Source organism: Mus musculus, chromosome 16 (assembly GCF_000001635.26).
Source record: "Mus musculus strain C57BL/6J chromosome 16, GRCm38.p6 C57BL/6J".
In the NCBI taxonomy this organism is placed as follows: Eukaryota; Metazoa; Chordata; class Mammalia; order Rodentia; family Muridae; genus Mus; species Mus musculus.
This window is the reverse complement of record NC_000082.6, coordinates 75,745,544-75,753,549: the sequence shown is the minus strand read 5'-3', so window position 1 is coordinate 75,753,549 and position 8,006 is coordinate 75,745,544. Positions and strand designations below refer to the sequence as shown.

At 38.5% G+C, this 8,006-nt stretch overlaps 1 pseudogene; it reads left to right on the top strand.

The window, feature by feature from the left end:
- The first annotated feature begins 7,081 nt into the window (after window positions 1-7,081).
- Gm15553 lies at window positions 7,082-7,350 on the top strand (annotated as a pseudogene).
- The last annotated feature ends 656 nt before the right edge of the window (window positions 7,351-8,006 follow it).

Genomic DNA, 8,006 nt, shown 5'->3' with positions numbered 1-8,006 from the left:
ATTGTACCTGCATAAATCAATGAAACAATATAATCTATGAGCAATTGTCAAGATGTTACAATGAGAAAAATCCTTCATAATTATGTTCAGTACCAAGTTATCAGTCTTAAATAGAGGCTGTTGATTCATTTAAAATTAGAATTTTTTATTTTTATGAAGCAATGTACAAGCAAACAGACCAGCTACCATTGTCCAACTCTGATAAAAGAAACAGTAAAAAAAAAAAAAATTCCACTGGTCATTTTTTAAATAACAACTTCTAGTTCTGATTCCAAGATGCTGTTATTTATTCTACTGCCATACCTGTTTATTCTAGTGCTGTACCTTTATTCTTTCATTCTCTTCAAGATTCCATTATGCCATTTCTGTGTATCAGATATTGCCCAGGTTCTGGGAACAGAATAGTAAATAACAGAGACAGAAAAATCATGGTGGAGAATGACTCAGCAGTTAAGATTCTGACTCGGTGACTCACTGACTCAGCTTCCAGATGATTTAGGTTCCAGTCTGAGTACCCACACAGTGAGTGTCTCACAACTAGTGTCTGGTAGCTCTAGTCCCAAGGAATCTGCTACTTTCCAAGGACACATATACATGTGGTGCACAGACATACATGCAGACAAATAAACAAAAACTTTCATATATATGAAATAAAAGGAAATGAAAAGCATAAACATCTGTACAGTATACAGATAAATATTGTTGAGGGAAGGAAAGAGGGGCAGGGTATTAGGCAAAGCCATAATAAATTCTACTAACTAATGGGCTAAAAGCTGCCTCTTTCCATGACTTATAAAGTCCATAAGCTATGACTTTAAGATGATTTCCTTTGTTGAGTAAGCTTTCCCTTTCACAAGTTGGAAACTTAGCTCAGTGGGGTAGAGAAGGAGAATTCCTCTCCTTTTATTCTATTTAGCATCAGTCCTTTCTTTTAACTTCTCATCTCCTGGAACACAGGGCTTGGCTCCAAAACTACATTCTCTGATGCTCCTTTTCCCCTCAAACTCAATATATTGTATTTCTCTTTGTTCGGTTTCTTATTCATTGTATATCCACATAAAAATGATCACTAATAACCAAGTCACACAGTCAATACTAGGGTGTCTTGAAATTTCCTTTGCCAATGATATTAATTTAAAGCTCTTCATTTTAGCCTGCAGCATATTTTTTCCCCAACAAGGGCAGAAAGAAGTCACATTCTTTGCTAAAATACAATAATATTGGTCTTTACTATTATTCTTCTCTTACACCTCTTGAGTTTGTCATCCATAGGCCACATTGCAATGCTAGTTCCCAAGTTGATGCTAGTATGGCCCATTAAACCCTACTTACGGCATTCAACACTTTTCTAATCTAAATCCAGAAAGTCCACATTCTGCTAACAATCAAAATGGCCACACCTACCAAAGTAATATGCCATTCTCTGGTACCAATTTCTGTCTTTCTTAATGTTTTATTTCTGTGAAGAGACACAATGACCAAGTCAGCTTATAAAAAACAAGAAAAGCATTTAATTGGGGCTTAATTACAGTTTCAGAGAATTGGTCTGTGATCATCTTGGTGGGGAGAGTATCAGCAGGCAGGCATGGTGCTGAGAGCTACATCTGATTCACAAGATGCAGGCAGAGAACATGACACTGGGCCAGGCATGTGCTCTTGACTGTACCAGCTCTGTTGTGGTGTGGACTTTTAAAAAACATGCTGGTTCCTTTCCGCGGGTCGGCAGCCCAAGCTCCCAGCTTAAGCAACTAAAAATGTAATTAGTCATTATGTGCAGTGTTTTTCTATGTTTGGTATTCCAAATCAGATCAAAACAGATAATGGAACTGGCTAGTACAGTCAAGCATTTGAGATGTTTTGTCAACAATTTAATATTCCCCATATTACTGGAATTCTTTATAATTCTCAAGGACAAGGTATTGTGGAACTTTAAAACAATATCTTCTTAAAAAACAAAAAAGGGGGAATTATATCCCCGAATACCACATTATTTAAATCATGCTATTTTTAAAATTTGGATGCCAAGGAACTCTCTGCTGAGTGTTTATATTTAGTATCCTAAGTATGCCTAGGTGAAATGGAAGGATCCTCTTACTGGCATATGGCATGATCCTGATCAGGTATTTAATATGGGGAAGAGGACATGTTTATGTTTTTCCACAGGATACTGCAGGACCATGCTACCTGCCAGAGTGATTGGTGTGACATCCTAATGCTGGGACAAAGGATGATGCTGACCTGTGAGCTTGCTGAGTGCCCTGACAATGGTGACAGAAAAGTTGTATTGGACACCTGTCCTTGACCCACCTTTGTTTGCCTATATCCCAGATTGGACAAATGCCCTGCTTCATGCTTTTAGACCTTGTGGGACAGAGAATGGGAGACTTAGAAAAATTAGTCAAAAGGAGAAGTTATAATGACTTTTCTCTTTCCTTTAATGTGGCCAGTTATTCTGACTCAATCATGGACTGGTCTAGAAATCAATCCAATATTGGAGATTCCAATAATGAAGATGACTCAAAATCCCTATTAGCCAGCTGAGTTAACTTGGAGTATAGTCTCCACTCTTACCTGAGAAGTAAATGGTTTCCATCAATTTTCAAAGCCACCTCTCATATACCTGGTGGCCAGACTTTGTGTCCGATCTTTGCTAATTAGCAGCTGAATTGAATACCTGGGAGATTCATGCAGACAACTTTAATCCTGTTGCGTCTAATCTTTGACTTTGTATCTTAAGCAGATTGGTTGCCTTCACACAGGATCTCCTTCAGCAAGCTCAGTTATTCACCATGGCAGTTATTCATTGCTATGAAGAAATGCACTGAGTATATATTCATATGTCCTTTGTGGCAGATTTGGTCCAAATGGGGAAAAGATGTGCTTATGAGGGCCAGTGGTCAGAGAAGAGCACCTGGTATTCTTGAGTTCCTATTGACCCAAGACAGAGACAAGAGCCAAAAGGCCCTGTTTGTCCAAACAAACACCATTAAGCTGCACTTGTTCTCCATGATGGGTAAGAAGGAGCAATATAGACCTGGACATAAGACAGACATAGTCGCTTAGCCACCATATTTCCTAGTTGGGATCATGGAGTACATGCAAATCTTGTGCCTCCATCCAGCTTATCTTTAAAAAAATTAAAAAGGGGGAACTGTACCCTTCCCCCAGCCTTGAGTTGGCTAAAACAAACCTCAGAGGGTTTTACAATCAGGTCTCACTGCATGTGCAATTTCCTACCTGAGCTTTGAAGAGCTGACCGCCTACTGAGCCTACTTTGCAACTCAATCCAGCTAAAACAAAGCAACCGAACCCGGAAGAAAGAAAGGATGGGTCTCTGGGGTTTCCCTATATAAACATAAACGCAGAGCTGAAAATTAAACTTGGAGCCTTGATCAGAGAAACTTTGTCTGGGCTTCATTGTTCTCTCATCTGTCTCTGTCCTATTTTGTCTCATCTGTCCCAGCCTCCCTTTCAGCTGTACCCAGTTCTCCATGGCTGCTGAATAGCTACAAGCTTAGCTCCAAGATTGGATGCCACAGGCCTGAGTTCTGATTTGCCTGTTCCTCTCAGCTTAACTTCAGCAGCTACCACCACAGGAAAGCCAGGAACTTCTGTCTGCACTCCATCCTCCTCTCTAGCTTCTCTCTTTCTCTGCCTCCCTTAGCTCCATGAAATTAAATCACTAGACAGTTTTATTGTTTTAGAATTTGTCAGATAGCACAATTGCTGGGTACTGAATCTCCTGCTCTAATCTTATCAGCTAACCTATATCAGCTGGTCTATATCAGCTGGCTGCTGATTCTAGCTATCCCATGATCTTACTTGGTTGTTTGCTTCATGTTCCAAACCCTAGCCTAACTGGCCTCCTCTTTTCCTTTATCTCCTCTCTTCCTCCTTGGACCCAGAAGTCCCACCTTTGCCTTTGTCCAGCAATTGGCTCCCACCTTCTTTATTGACCAAATCAAGAACTAAATAGGGAAACAACACCCCCCCCCCCCCACCCAACTCACATACACTATTCCCAGCGACATACCTCCTTCAACAATGTCACACCTTCTAACCTTTCCTAAACAGTTGCACCTCCTTGGAAACAAACATTCAACTATATGATCCTATGGAGGCCATTTTTATTCAAACCATTCCACCATATGTTTATAATGGTAGTAGTTGATTTAAGTGCTAGAGATCATCATTGTGAAAAATAAGAGAATTTCCCCTTATACAGTATGAAGAGATAGGTTGAGACATGAGCCATATAAATAAGTATAGTGCTCAATAATGGTTAATACTTTCAAGACAAGAAACAGAAAGAGTTACTGAAAGGGTTTCCTTTTCAGTAGGTTTGTTAGAAATCAATTGACATAGTAACGGTATTTACTTTGTGACTCTTAGTAAGTAGGCACTCTGTGAAAAGGGAAAAAACTACTTGTGCTAAGTATTCAAGACAAGAGCCTTCTGGCATAACAGCCAGAAGAGTATTAGGAAGTAGAAGAACATGCAAGAATGTGTGGTATCAGAGCAATGAGGTAAAGCAATTTGTGGAAGAGACATGGTCAAAAGACAAGTCATGTAAGGTGAAGGCTGAGTGTAGACTGTTTGTTAAACAGATTCAGTAGGAATTATAGAGTAGTAATATCAAAGGTCAGAAGACAGTTCAAAAATGACCAAAGGAAAGGAACTAGGAAAAGCAAGAACTGGTAAAAAGTTTCCATAGGTGATCAAAAAGATGAAGTTCTCAGGTGTCTGAATAAACATTCCTCTTCTACATCAATAATTTTGGCATAATATATATTCTTTCACCAATAAAACAGTCAAATGTATGCATATATCTATAGATGACAAAACAGAAAAGAAACACACCTCTCTGTATTCAAATCTGAATCTTGACAAATACTACTACCGAAAGTGATAACGCTAATACTGAGCTAGCTTGTGGTGGTTTGATTATATGTGGCCCCATAGATTCACGTGTTTGAATATTTGGCCACTGGGAGTGGCCATAGGAGCTGTAGCCTTATTAGAAGAAGTGTGATCTTGTTAGAGAAAGTGTGTTACTGTAGAGGCACAGGAAGAAATTTGAGACCTTATATGCTCAAGGTCCATACCAGTCTGACAAAGTCCCCTTCTGCTGCCTCAAGATCCAGTATAGAACATTCAGCTCCTTCTCCAACACCATGTTTTCCTGGATGCTACCATGCTTTCCACCATGATGGAAACCCACTGAACTCTTGAAACTATAACAAAGCCCCAATTATAAGTTTCCTTTAAAAGAGCTGTCTTGGTCATGGTGTCTCTTTACAGCAGTGAAACCTTAACTAAGGCATAGCTGAATATTAGATACTAAAGAAGACAAAGATGATCTGATTAGTCATGAAATTTGTACAAATAAGAAAGGCAAGTCCAGAAAGAATCTTCGGGGATATTTAAAATTCAAGTGGAAGAGAGAATATCTTTTAACATCTTAGCAGGCTGAGAAGAGCAAAGGGTAGGGATGCTTAAATGTAGGAAATTGAACAAATGGTTAACAAAATAAGGCAGGGAGACCAATGACCAAAAACTACAGCTGGGAAAATGAGGAGGTAGTAAGGGGCTAGGCAGGAAAGACAGAGTACAGGCAAAAGCTAACATTCTGACAGGAAATAGAATAACATTCCCACCTGCGAAGGAGATAACTTTCCCACACAACATATGGAATGGGCATGGCAAACAACGCCATTCATCAACCAGGGCTATCTATCAAAATCAAGACCCTTCTTTGGACAATAACTTGTGGTTTTCTGACTATTTTGGATGAGCAATGCCATCTGTTTGAAGTATTTTCAGTCCAGAAGGAGGAAATAAAGTGTGAGAAAGATCAAAAGGAAAGTGAGTATAGGGCCCTGTAAAAAGACAAGCTCAGAGACTGCAGGTGATCCATGGGCTCTGGGGACCCCAAATTTCCTGACAGGGCACTTTCCGCTCTTTGATTTCTGTTATAATAAACAAATGTGTTCATCTTCTCTTTATCTTTACTTTTTTTGTCCCTGGGTGTTCAATTTTATTTTTTACTTTGAGAAGAACCACATGGAAACTTGGCCCACATGGTAGCAACAATCCCCTTATAGAAGTATTAGATTGTTTTCTCAGAAGGAGCTACGTCCTAGGACTCCTGTGCAAAAGAAGAAGAAAAAAAAAAAATAACTCCATAAGTGGCTTGAGGAAGATGCAAAATTCTAATTCTCTTGTTTTTAATCTGCCCTATAGTTATTGGAACTTGGAGACAGAATTAAGCTACAAGCAAAAGATACAGGTAAATTAAATATTTTGCTCTGTCAATAGTCTTCCCCCCCCATTTGTGGTTAATTAGAACCATCAAAATATGATCATTTAGTCTTCTGCTTCCAGTTCACAAAAAATGTTAATGATGTACACATGAAGCAGAATATATAAGCAATAAATAATTAAAATTGTACTGATTCTCAGTAATCATGAGATGGCTATATTAATTTTCTCAATGTAACACCTGTACAAAGTTATAATTATAATGGTATTTTTAATGCTGCATCAGAGCAGGTCAAGTTATAACGCATTGAAATAAAATTTATTGTGTGTCCTATTTTAATAATTTCTTAGTGATATGGTGTTTTTTACAATTATTTTGATTTTCATGCTCAATACCATGTTAGAAATGCATGTCTCATTTAACGAGTTGAAGGGGATGGCAACCTCATAGGAAGAACAACAGTATCATGAACCAGATCCCTCAGAGCTCCCAGAGACTAAGCCACCAAACAAAGAGAATACATGGGCTGGTTCATGATTCCCTCTAAATATGTAGCAGAGGGCTGACTTATTTGACATCAGTGGGACAGGAGGCATTTGGTCCTGTGGAGGCTTGATGCTCCAGAGAAGGGGGGTGCTAGAAGGGTGAGGTGGGAGTGGGTTGGTGGGTGGGGGAGCATCCTGTTAAAGCAAAGGAGAAGGGAATGGGGTGAAAGGTTTGTGGAGGGGAGACAGGATAGGTCGATAACATTTTAAATTTAAACAAATAAAATGATTAGTAAATAAAATTTTAAAAAATTTACTTTCAATGACTTCTACCATGACATATGGCGGTCAGGGCCAGAGTGTTCAGAAGGTGATGTTGCATCCTATCAACCTCATCTTCAGATCCTAGCAAAACAGATCTCAAACTCAGGTGTATGACCAAGTGAATACATAGATAGAAGATGGTATTATTGGCTTTGATGAGTACAAGAAACTCGTATTAGATGATGCCAAGAGACTCATTTTAAAACAAAGTCAAGAAAACAACTGGGTTGGATCATGCTAAAAGGAGATGTTACTCTGCTTCAAAGTGTTTCCTACTAGAAATGGTCAAGCATGGGAGAAGGTGAGAAGGCAGTTCAGTGTTTTTAAAGGTGTCTTCTGCTGGGAGCTACATTTATCCATTTTGGGACATTATCATTAAGTGACAATAAATGCTGTGAGATTGTTTTTGTTAAAAAAATAAAATAAAAATTTACTTTCAACATGCTAACTCAAGAGGTGTGATGATACTTAACCTCACTGTTATTTAGGAATTCCTGGATGTGATAGATCACTTTTACACCTGTAATCCCACAGTGGGTCACTGAGGCAGGAGGATCTGTGAGATTCAGGCTGATTTGAACTGTATAAGAACACTATATTTTCAAAAAATGAAACGAAGCCAAGAATGGCTTATGCCTTCACCTGTATTTTCAAATTCACATATTCTTTGAATTAGCAAATTTGCTTTTGTTTCTATTTCATGTGCTTTCCTTACCAAAAATTCAAATATGCCCTCCTGCCTTTCCTTACATATTTCAGGTTTGTTAACAAATTGACACATAAAGCAAGATATGCAAAAAAATTAAGTAATCTACTTTGCAGCATTCTAATTCTTGTCTCTTCTAATTTATAGGTTATTAAAATAAACAAAATAGATTTATTGCATGTGCTATTCCCATTCCAAGATGTTGATGTTGCACCCAGGAAAGAGAAGT